This window comes from Eriocheir sinensis, unplaced genomic scaffold (genome assembly GCF_024679095.1).
Source record: "Eriocheir sinensis breed Jianghai 21 unplaced genomic scaffold, ASM2467909v1 Scaffold1524, whole genome shotgun sequence".
Lineage (NCBI taxonomy): Eukaryota > Metazoa > Arthropoda > Malacostraca > Decapoda > Varunidae > Eriocheir > Eriocheir sinensis.
The window spans coordinates 42,989-54,403 of NW_026110878.1; the positions used below are offsets into that span (position 1 = coordinate 42,989).

Sequence of the window (11,415 nt, forward strand, 5' to 3'; positions counted from 1 at the left end):
CCGAAATTACGTAAGACTTACGCAAAAAAACGTAAGACTTGACAGTATGTGACAGTGGTATGCGAGTCAGGTGGGTACGTGAGCAGAGAGGAAGGGATCGGCGCTTCTTTGAGTGGAAGGTGACTGACAGGAACAGTGAGGGTCTAGAATGGGATGTGAGAAAGTGGAAGAGAGGTCTGAGACCGTCTGGAAACATGCGATGGAGCGATAGATCACTTTGGAGTGGTACAGGGAAAAGGAAGCCCCGCAGTGTGTCAGCTGGTATGATGGAAGCCTGGGTGGTGATCTTCTCTTCCAAGCTCGAGCGCAGTGTATGAATGTGAATGCAAGAAATTACAGGTGGCCTGAGTCCCGCAGCAAATTAAGTGTGTCAGATGGGTGACAGGGGTGTGGATGAAACTGTCGTGCATGTGATACTGGTGTGTGGGAGGTACCGGAGAGAAAGGACGGAGATGATGAGGGTGGCACTGAGTGAGGTGGGCTGGGATGTGAATGGGAGGATTGCAAGGACAGAAAGGGATTGGATGCTGCTGCTGCTGGGACTGAGTGATGAAGCAAATGAGAGAATTATAAAAGCCATGAGGAGTTTTCTGGAAAACATGTGGTGTGCAAGAAATAGGGAATTGGAAGATTTGTAATGGATACTGCTTGTGTTGTTTTATTTTTACAGGTTGTGCCGATACGAAGGCCTGACTCTCCAACGGGTCACCTGTACAGCAAGAGCAAGAGCAAGGAGAGAGTAAACACAGTCTCGTGTGTATCCCCGACCTTCAGGAGAAGACCAAGAAGAAGGAGAAGGTAGGGAAGGGAAGGGAGAGACACGGAGGGACGACAGGAAAGGGAGAGACACGGAGGGAGGAAAGGGAAGGGAAGGGAGAGACACGGAGGGAGGAAAGGGAAGGGAGAGACACGGAGGGAGGAAAGGGAAGGGAAGGGAGAGACACGGAGGGAGGAAAGGGAAGGGAAGGGAGAGACACGGAGGGACGAAAGGAAAGGGAGGAGGTACAGGGAAGAAGGGAAGGGAAGGGAGGAGGTACAGGGAGGAAGGGAAGGGAAGGGAGGAGGTACAGGGAGGAAGGAATACATAGAATACATAGGAAGAACAGACACCAGAAGACCTATCGGTCTATGGCGAGGGTGTCTGTTTACTACCCCTACTACCAATAATCTACGTGTGGTAGAACAGGACAGAAAATATGAAGGCTCCTCGCCACCCACCTCTCCCTCCGGCAACGTGCCGGCAGGAAATAGTTAGAAGAGAACACCATGTACCTTTAAGAAAGAAAGGGAGATGTAAATTTTACAGTAAAGAGAGAAATAATAGGAAATTACTACCCTTAACTTACACTACTGGTAACCTAAGCTGTGGGGGAAAATGACTTCATTACATAAGAACATAAGAACACAGAAACACAGGGAGACTGGAAGAGGCCGGGTGGCCTACACAGGGCAGCCCCAGGATCCCCCCTAATACTCACGATGGGTGAGGTGTAGTTTCAGGGGCACAGGTGGAGGCTTGATCTTCATTTTACCGGCGGTACTAGGCACTGCACCAGTAACCTGTCACCTTACTGCACCCACACCTCACTCCACCTGTCATGCGGACATTAACTGTTGCTTTACTCTATTGTTAACTTACGCTACTTGCAATCTAGGTTGTGGGGGAGAATAATATGGATTTAGGTTGAGGTCTTGCTGCAATCTGTCTGAAAACATGCGAAGAAGGGTCAGTATAATCTTATATCCCTGAAGTACTTATCCAATGAAGACTTGAAGCTATTGATACTCTGTGCGCTAACTACTGACGGTGGGAGTCTATTCCAGTGATCGACGACTCTATTATTGAAAAAACTTCTGCGCACCAATGTGTTACATCGGTTTCCCTTTAACTTCATACCGTTGCTGCGTGTTATTGTGTTGGTGTCTCTCTGAAATAGACTATCTGGGTTAATATTGTCGAATCCATTAAGGATTTTGAACACTGATTGGTCTGTAGTTTAGGGCCACACTTTTGTCTCCCTTTTTGTAGATCGGAGTTACATTCGCTTGTTTCCAGTCTTTTGGGACTTTGTTTTGTTGTAGTGACAGATTGTAGATGGTGGTGAGTGGCTTGAGGATTTGCTGCTTGAGTTCCTTGAGCAGCCTGGGTGACATGTCGTCGGGTCCGGTGGACTTGTTTGTCTCGAGTTTGTCTAGGTACTTCTTCACATCTCGTTCTTCGATTGCGCCAATTTCTAGGGGAGTGATTCCCATCGGTGGGGTAGGGCTCTCGGGTACGGACTGGGTATTCTCGACCGTGAGCACAGACGCGAAGTTTTTGTTTAGGATTTCGACCATTTGGCTACTGTCCTGTGTTAGTACGTCACTTTCATCTTTTAAGGGACCGATATTGGTTTTTGTCTTCTTTTTGGTTCTTATATACGTGAAGAACTTTTTCGGGTTGGACTTGGCTTCGCATGCAATTTGCTTTTCATAGTCGCGTTTACGCTGGCGAATGAGTGTTCTGCAAGCTCTGAAGCTTTGATGGTATTGTTTGCGTGCCTCGTCAGTGCCGTTTTCTTTGAGCGAGTTGTATTTTCTCTTCTTTAAATTAATCGCCCGTCGAACCTGGGTAGTCATCCATGGTGGCCTTGTGGTATTATTTGTTCTCTTTGTCTTCATGGGAACAGTTGTTCTCTCTACCTCCAGGAGTTTGTGCTTGAAGCCATTCCACGCTCCGTCCACAGGAGTGTAGGTCATGGGTTCCCAAGTTGTCTGGGTTAGCAGCTCACAAGCGAAATTAAAATTGGCTCTTTTGTAGTCTGGAATCTTGGACGTGTTTTCGGTGAGTTCATGGTCTGTTCTGATCTTTAGGCGGATTAGGTGATGGTCGCAACCATCCAGTTTTTCGCCGACTTGACATTCACATGTGAGATCTGAATCACTCACGAGTACTAGGTCTAATATGTTATTTTCCCTCGTCGGTTGGGTAACAATCTGAATAAGAAAAGTGTCTTCTAACATTTCGAGCAATCTGTTACCCTCCCGATCTCCAATCATCGTGGTCCAGTCAATGTTGGCACAGTCAAAGTCCCCGATAATGACTGATTGTTTGTTTTGCGTTACGGTGTGGATTTCTTCGTACAGCGCTTCGTCGTCCGCTTCTTGTTGCTTTGGAGGTCTGTAAACGGTTCCAATCGTTATTTTGTTGTGCTTGCTAGTCTCCAGTTCAACATATACTGTGTCATATTTCTCTGAGTCTCCTTTGGTTACTTCCACGGCAGGGTATTTGTTCTTGACATAACAGATAACACCTCCTCCTTTCTTGTGAAGTCTGTTTTTGTAGAAGCTCTCGTATCCTGGAATTGAGAATTCGGTCATTAGGTGGTCAGAGGTGGCCCACGTTTCGGTGATGGCAATCACGTCCGGACTTTCTACGTCAATGTAGGCAAATAACTCATCCCGTTTGGGTATTAAGCTCCGCGCGTTGGTGTATAGGACAGAAATGTCCTTCTTGATTTCAGTGCTTCGAGGCACAGTAGTCCGGTGTCTGCGTGTGTTTTCTGTTGGGGGCGTTGGTGTATGATGGGCGGGCTCTACTGGTTGGTTGTTTACGATACTTTGGTGCCCCTCCCGCGCTCGGAGTTTTTTGAGTACAAAAGTACTTCCTCGTTCAGCAGCCTAACAAGCCGTGCTGAGCCAATCGCATTGAGGTGAAGACCGTCAGGACGGAAAAGGTCGGGGTTGTCAAAGAAATGATCCCACAAATTTGCGAACGAAACTTCCTCGTCCTGACAGAGGTGTTTCAGTCTGTTTTTGATGTTTGACGCCTTTCTGTGGAAGCCTGTGAAGGCGTTGATTCTCGAAAGAATCCCGGAGACAATGATGTGGCGTGACTTCTCCTTGTAGCGGCGGATTACTCGTCGGTAGTCAGTGTGGTATGTCTTGTTGTTCTGAGTTCTTCGCGGCCAGTTGTGTGGTGGTCTGGGGTTGAGGCACACTGCCTGCCTGTGCTTGGAGTCCGGTGTGCGGGCCGGTGGTGTAACAATATTGACAATAGCGTGGCCACATCTGGCAAAGTTAATTCTTACAACATGAATTTTTTTTTTGTCCCTGAAAGCAGTGCAGTAACAAGTTAGTGACTTCCGGAATAGAGAAAGAAAATTGACACAATGATGTAAAAATGTTAATGGAACTAAAGCACGACGTTGCACACCCATATGCGGCGGCGGTTCAGTTGGTGTTGTGAGAAATACCTCCTTGCAGAAATAAGTCGCACATGTATTTACCTAGTTGTGAAATACAGGAAAAGAGCCGTACTAGGCTTGTGCTGTCCCGCCTCCATAACGCTTATTATCCAGTTTGGCTTTAAATTCATGAATCGTTTTTGCACACAGTCTCCTCGTCAAGTCCGTTCCATGTTGTTATGCTTCTGTATGGAAAAATGTGTGTGTGTGTGTGTGTGTGTGTGTGTGTGTGTGTGTGTGTGTGTGTGTGTGTGTGTGTTTGTGTGTAGGGGGGTTGAGGGGGGCGAAGCCCCCTCGTTAGGGAATAGGTTATGTAAAATTTGGTTGGTGGGAATGGGATCTCAAACTGGTGTCGCACTGGACCTTTTTCCTCTAACCGCATTGGTGGTAGGCGCAACACGCAATTCCAACTTTTCTGAGTGTGCATCACACACGACCAAGGTCGGCTGCCCATATCCACAACGTAAACAAACCAGTCACCCTGTATCCACATGACGTCGCTTGCCAAAGTAGGGGCCGCTGTGGCTTGTGCTGCTGGTACTCAAACTATGGACTTGTTGCTACAGTTACATGGAAGGAAGAAGCCGTTGTGGGCACCATCATGGCTTCAAAGACGGGAGGACAGGAGTGTTTACCGACATCAACAACTCACTCCCATTTAGGTGTACAGGCAACCACGGTTGCTCCTAGCCCCATCGGTTGGAGGAAAACGCCTAGTGTGCCGGCGCCTTCAGTCCGCGTTGCACACTGGCAGAGGCAGCACCCGCGCCCGTATCCGCTTACCTTTGTGCTCTAGTGTGCGGTCTTCGTGTTTTCAGCACTATATATATTATATATATATATATATATATATATATATATATATATATATATATATATATATATATATATATATATATATATATATATATATCTATATATATATATATATATATATTTTTTTTTTTATATTATTATTCTATATTATTTATCATTGCTATTTGTAAGAAAAATTACCCTTATTATGTATAAGATATGTATAATGATATTTATGTTCATAAATTTGCGATATATGTGATTCATTAATGGGATTCACATTAACTTAAATGGAGAAATTCTTTTTGGTTTACGAGTTTTTTGGTTTGTGAGCAAAACTCTGGAACGAATTAAACCTGTAAATATATATTTTTTATTTATTTAATTTTTATGTCAAACCCTGTAGCACCGGTAGGCTTTCTTGAGGGGCCTGGTGGTCGGCCCGAGCCCGTCTTGGTGCAGGCATGTGTTTATCGTGGCTCCACCTTTTCTTGCCTCATGCCGCCCCCCGGAGCTCATTCTTGAATGACTTGGACGGTTCTTCTAGAGTCCGGGTTGATGGGTGGTCTTCAGGGCAGCATGTGGGTAGTCTTAGGCCACTCGCAGTGACTGAAAAATTCCAGGTGGTAGCGGCGGATTCAAACCCGTGTTGTCCAGAATGCAGTGAATGCAGGGCCTGCATGCTAACCACTCAGCCACCGCCTGCCCAGTGAATAATCCGAGGCCTTAGAAGCTTGCTGGAGAAAGGCCTAGGGCCAAACCTTTTGAATTACACCCGAGTCAAGATGGTGGCTGGCTTGGGGGACTGTGGCGGAAAGGGTAGCCAATAATTTTGAGACACTTTATTTCAGGGCAAAATATGATACTTTTGTCATGAGATTGTTTACCTTCCAGAAATCACCAAATGACTGGCCCTTTCACTTGGCAGCGTCAACTCACCATTCAGCCGCTGACCCCCAGTGACAGACTTCCGGGAGACTGGAAGGTTAGCAGAGCACACATGTGGCAACCAAAGAGCAGCTGTTAAGTAGATGAAACATAGAAAGCTGCATGAAGTAAACCTTAACTATTACTATTACTATTGGAAGGTTAGCAGAGCACACATGTGGCAACCAAAGAGCAGCTGTTAAGTAGGAGACAAGACATGGAAAGGTGCATGAAGTAAACCTTAACTATTACTATTACTATTACTATTGGAAGGTTAGCAGAGCACACGTGTGGCAACCAAAGAGCAGCTGTTAAGTAGGAGACAAGACATGGGAAGGTGCATGAAGTAAACCTTAACTATTACTATTACTATTACTATTGGAAGGTTAGCAGAGCACACGTGTGGCAACCAAAGAGCAGCTGTTAAGTAGGAGACATGACATGGAAAGGTGCATGAAGTAAACCTTAACTATTACTATTACTATTGGAAGGTTAGCAGAGCACACGTGTGGCAACCAAAGAGCAGCTGTTAAGTAGGAGACGAGACATGGAAAGGTGCATGAAGTAAACCTTAACCTGATTATGTTTTGTTTTCTATAAACTGTGGAGAGGGAGTGTATTTGTATGAAGGTATGCATATGTGTGTGTGTGTGTGTGTGTGTGTGTGTGTGTATATATTTACCAAAATGTATTTACCTATTTGTAGTATACAGGGCCTGACCTCAAGCTGAGACAATCCTTTTTCCCATTCTATGCTTCTCCAACTTTTCCCTCATTATATGGACACTGCCACATGCTTCAACAATGTCTTTGCTAAGTCCACTCCATGTATCCACACTCCTGTGTGGAAAACTGTACTTCTTTAAGTCTTTCAAACAAGTCCCCCTCCTCAACTCCTTGCTGTGTCCTCTTAGTCGCCTCCTCCCTTCCATCTGATTAAATCTTTTCTGTCCAACACGTCCATTCCACTTGTGTTCCTGTACAGCGCTATCAGGTCTCCTCTTTCTCTTCTTTCTCCCAGTGTTGGCAGGCCCAGTTCCTCCAATCTAGTCTTGTATGGTCACTTTTTCCCAGCGGGCACTCGTGTTGCTCTTCACTTAACAGGTCTGTTCCGTTAGTGAACATTAAGTTCAGTCTTGCTGGTTCATCCTTTCCTCTAAATCTCGTCTCTTCCTTCACCCACTGTGTCGTGAGGTTTTCTGTGGACAATTTCAAAACTTTAGCTCCCCATGTATTTTCTTCACCTTCCACTTCCAACTTTTCCCAGTTGACATTTTTACAGCTGAAGCCCCCTGTTAGAATTATGTACATTCTTGCTGTTTCTAATAGTATCCTTTAATGCTTTACTTGTACCTTCTGACAGGTTGTTATACATTTCCCTCGTCCGTGTGGGGCCACACATGTCACCATTACTGACAGTTTTTCAGCTGTAATAAAACACTTCAGATTTCCTGTATTTTCTGGTCCTGTTCTCACTTTGATCACTTTTAAGTCTGTTTTGAGCAGCAGCATCACCCCTCCCCCACTCCTCCCTATTGTGGCCTTCCTGTATATAGTGTAATTGCACTCCTCTGTTCCCGCCACTTCTGGGCCTTGTGGTAGTTTTGTTTCAGTGGTGCACATTACATATGGTGTAGCTCTGTTCAGGTAGTCTTTTAATTCTAGCTTTTCTTATGTAAGTCCGTCGACATTAGTGAATGTTGACCTAAGCTTTTTCGCTCCCTTCTCTTCCTAGTTGTTGTTGGTGGTGTTGGTGTTTACTTGACCTCCTCCTCCCTCTTCCTGATCCACCACTTCATCACTCTGTCGTTTTACACTCTCCAAAAACTCTTTATTTTTCTGACTCTGTTCTTTCTTAATTCCTGTGCTTTGCTTTGTTCACAGTTTCCCTCATCTTAACTCTTTCCTCCATGCTCATATTTTTCTTATATATGTTTCTTTATAATGTTCTGTCCCTTTTAGTATTCCACTCCGACTTGAGATGATCTTGGCTGCCATTTGTGACCTTAACTTCAGCTTGATAGGTCTGTTTTTCCCTTCGTCATATTTTCCTAGTCATGTCACCTCGTCCACCTCCTCTGTCAGCCTTCCGGCACTTTTATCTAAGCTTGTCAGTGTTTCTTTCACTTCAGGGATTTCATATCTCTCTGCCTTCATTGGGATTTTCTCCTCCTTAACACCCACGATTATCACACTCTTCTTCTTCTCTGCCAATTCGAACCAAGTCTTCCTTATTTCTCATTACCTGGAAAACCTCACGCTCCATCTCCACTTTTCTTGCCCTTTCTTGTTGTTTCAGGATTTCTTGGAAACTTCCTCTCCTTTTCATTTTCCTTTCTTCCATACATTTATTTCTACATCAACCAATTTCTTATCAAAGTCATTCAGCGAGGGATGGATTGGGGTAGAGTGTTAAGGCTTTTAAGCGTTGTTTTTAACGTGGTTTGTGTTAAGTGTTATGTTTTAATGTTTAAGGCGCGAACTGTTATCTCACGTCAGGTCCGATGTACCGTTGCCTGCTTTCACAAGTTGATTGTAGTAGGTGAGATAACACAATAGCCTTTTAATTGGCCGAGCGGTAGCCGTTATAAGTTCACTTTAGTTCACTTTAGTTCTCTCTCTCACAGGGCAATGCCAATACAAAATGTAATTTTAACTATATTAACAGTTGTACACAAAGTTTACAGTTTACGTTAGCGAGTGGCACGATTTGAGAGCCAGCCACACCACAGGGCGCGGGGCGGCGGAGCACCGCTCGCCTGCCCGTCACCTGTCTTCTCTCGGCTTCTCCCCCGTCTTCGCGTTGCTCGCTCGTTTTATTTGCTTGTTAGATCGTCCGAAAGGGTGTGGGTTCCGGTTGATGACTGTTGATGAAAGTCATCATTTGCTGATTCTTGCATTAGCTCAGCATGTGTTCCCACGGCCATCAGCTCTAACGTGTTCCATAACATCCTGGCAAAGGCACTGAGCCTGTGTTTAAACACACAGCCACACACTCACATGTACATTATAATATGCGTATTACATGAGGGAGCGGGAGGGTGGGAAAAAAAGGGGGAGGGACATTGCCATTATTTTTATATTATTATTACTGTTGCTGCTCAAGTGCATGCATGACTATGTTTGTTTTATGGCTTAAATCTGGGTGTATTCAGTGATGGCATTTCAAAATTGTTGCCCGCGGCTGTGCCCGGATATGCCGTGAGCCACGCTCTCTGCCCGGCCGTATCGAAGGGGTTGATGAGCAGCTTTTCAGTGATATAAACTGTTTGTTAAGGGGGTGTGCCGGTACCTTGAAAGAACAAGTCATTGCATTAACACATCTCTTACAAACCAGGTAGTGGTGTCCACCATGCTGGGAGGAGGACAGCGCTAAGTGACGGCACCCGACTCTGTGTGTGTGTGTCCTGACGTCCACCGCTGGTGCTGAAGTGAGGGTCTGAGGTGGGCAGCACAGGGCCAGAAGACAGCAACCGACTCTGTGTGTGTGTGTCCTGACGTCCACAGCTGGTGCTGGTGCTGAAGTGAGGGTCTGAGGTGGGCAGCACAGGGCCAGAAGACAGCACCCGACTCTGTGTATGTGTGTCCTGACGTCCACCGCTGGTGCTGAATTGAGGGTCTGAGGTGGGCAGCACAGGGCCAGAAGACAGCACCCGACTCTGTGTGTGTGTGTCCTGACGTCCACCACTGGTGCTGAAGTGAGGGTCTGAGGTGGACAGCACAGGGCCAGAAGACAGCACCCGACTCTGTGTGTGTGTGTCCTGACGTCCACCGCTGGTGCTTGTGCTGAAGTGAGGGTCTGAGACACTTGCTGTGCTCAGCACTCACTGTCCTTCCTCCTTGGTGCATCCTTCCCTTCACCTGCTTGCTTGGTCCCTGAGTAGTGGTGAGGAAGACTTGCTGCCCCCTCAGCTGCAAAGCCGGGCAGCAGCCTGAGTGGCCAGGAGCAGCAGAGCAGACTGCCACTGGTGTGAGGATCAGGGGCGATCAGAAGAACCTCCACCACCACCACCCTGCTGCTGCTGCCTTCTCCAGCCATAAGGAAAGGGAAAGTTTGAGTGGAAGGACTGTGAGGCAGTTTGGGACTGAGAGCAAGTTCATCAGACACAGCCTTGCACACACTGCTGAGGGAAAGCATGAGTGCCAGGAGTGTGAGGAAAGACTCCCTGGGAAGGGTGACCTCAACAAAAGCACCCACACACTCGGGTGAAAGAAATCATGAATCTCAAGGTTGTAGGAAAAGATTGGGTGGGAAGGATCACCTCAACACACACACCCTTACACACACTGGAGGAAAAAAACATGGATGTGAAGTTTGTGGGAAAAGTTTCCATCTGAAGGGTGACCTCAAGAGACACACCCTTACACACACTGAAGTTTGTGGGAAAAGCTTCACTCTGAAGGGTGACCTCAAGAAACACACCCTTACACACACTGGTGAAAGGAACCATAAATGTGAAGTTTGTGGGAAAAGATTCACTCAGAAGGGTAACCTCAAGAAACACATCCTTACACACACTGGTGAAAGAAAACATAAATGTGAAGTTTGTGGGAAAAGATTCACTCTGAAGGGTAGCCTCCAGACACACACCCTTACACACACTGGTGAAAGGAACCATAAATGTGAAGTTTGTGGGAAAAGATTCACTCAGAAGGGTAGCCTCCAGACACACACCCTTACACACGCTGGTGAAAAAAAACATGAGTGTGAAATTTGTGGGAAAAGATTCCTTGTGAAGTCATGGCTGAAGAGACATGGCATAAGACACTGTGGCCACAAAGGGTTCCAGTGTGATGCTTGTGGCAAGCGATTTATGACAAGAGGTGAGATTGCGAGACACGTGAAGATTCACCTCTGAGGTGTTGTGTTGTGCTGCTGTGTGTGGGAGAGAGCAGGTGCTGGATGGGGCGTTGTCTTGCATGGAGAACAGAACACATGGCGCAGATAGGGAATCAAAGGCAGGTTGCAGAGTGTCTGCAATTTTGAAAATTCAAGAGGAAAGTGTGTGTGTGTGTGTGTGTGTGTGTGTGTGTGTGTGTGTGTGTGTGTGTGTGTGTGTGTGTGTGTGTTTACCTAGTTGTAATTTTACAAGGCCTGGGCTTACGCTCGTGTGGTCCCGTCTCCATATCTGTATTTGTCCAGCTTTTCCTCAAAGTTGTGCACACTCTTTGCTGATACTACATCCTCACACATATATACCATAGACTTCACAATCTCTTGACGGGAAACGGGGCGCGGGGCCGATTCGCAGGGGGCCGATTTTCAAAAATTTAAAATTTAAATATTTTCAAAACCAAAGCAGCTAGCGACCTGAAACTAAAACAGGCACCTCCCTTAGGCATATATGAGTCTCCATGAGCAGCGGTATCAAAAAATTCAAAGTCGTTCCCTAATAAAATCCCGATTAATTGTTTTTTATATAAGTATAACAAAACTTAAAAAGGCTATAAAATCCTCAGATTTTAC

At 46.0% G+C, this 11,415-nt stretch overlaps 1 long non-coding RNA gene across 1 annotated transcript; it reads left to right on the plus strand.

Annotated features, from left to right (window-relative positions):
- The first annotated feature begins 616 nt into the window (after nucleotides 1–616).
- Nucleotides 617–9,513, plus strand: LOC126990286 (uncharacterized). Its single transcript, XR_007744194.1, has 3 exons — nucleotides 617–798; nucleotides 5,916–6,006; nucleotides 9,286–9,513. It is a non-coding gene; the product is annotated as an uncharacterized LOC126990286 (long non-coding RNA).
- The last annotated feature ends 1,902 nt before the right edge of the window (nucleotides 9,514–11,415 follow it).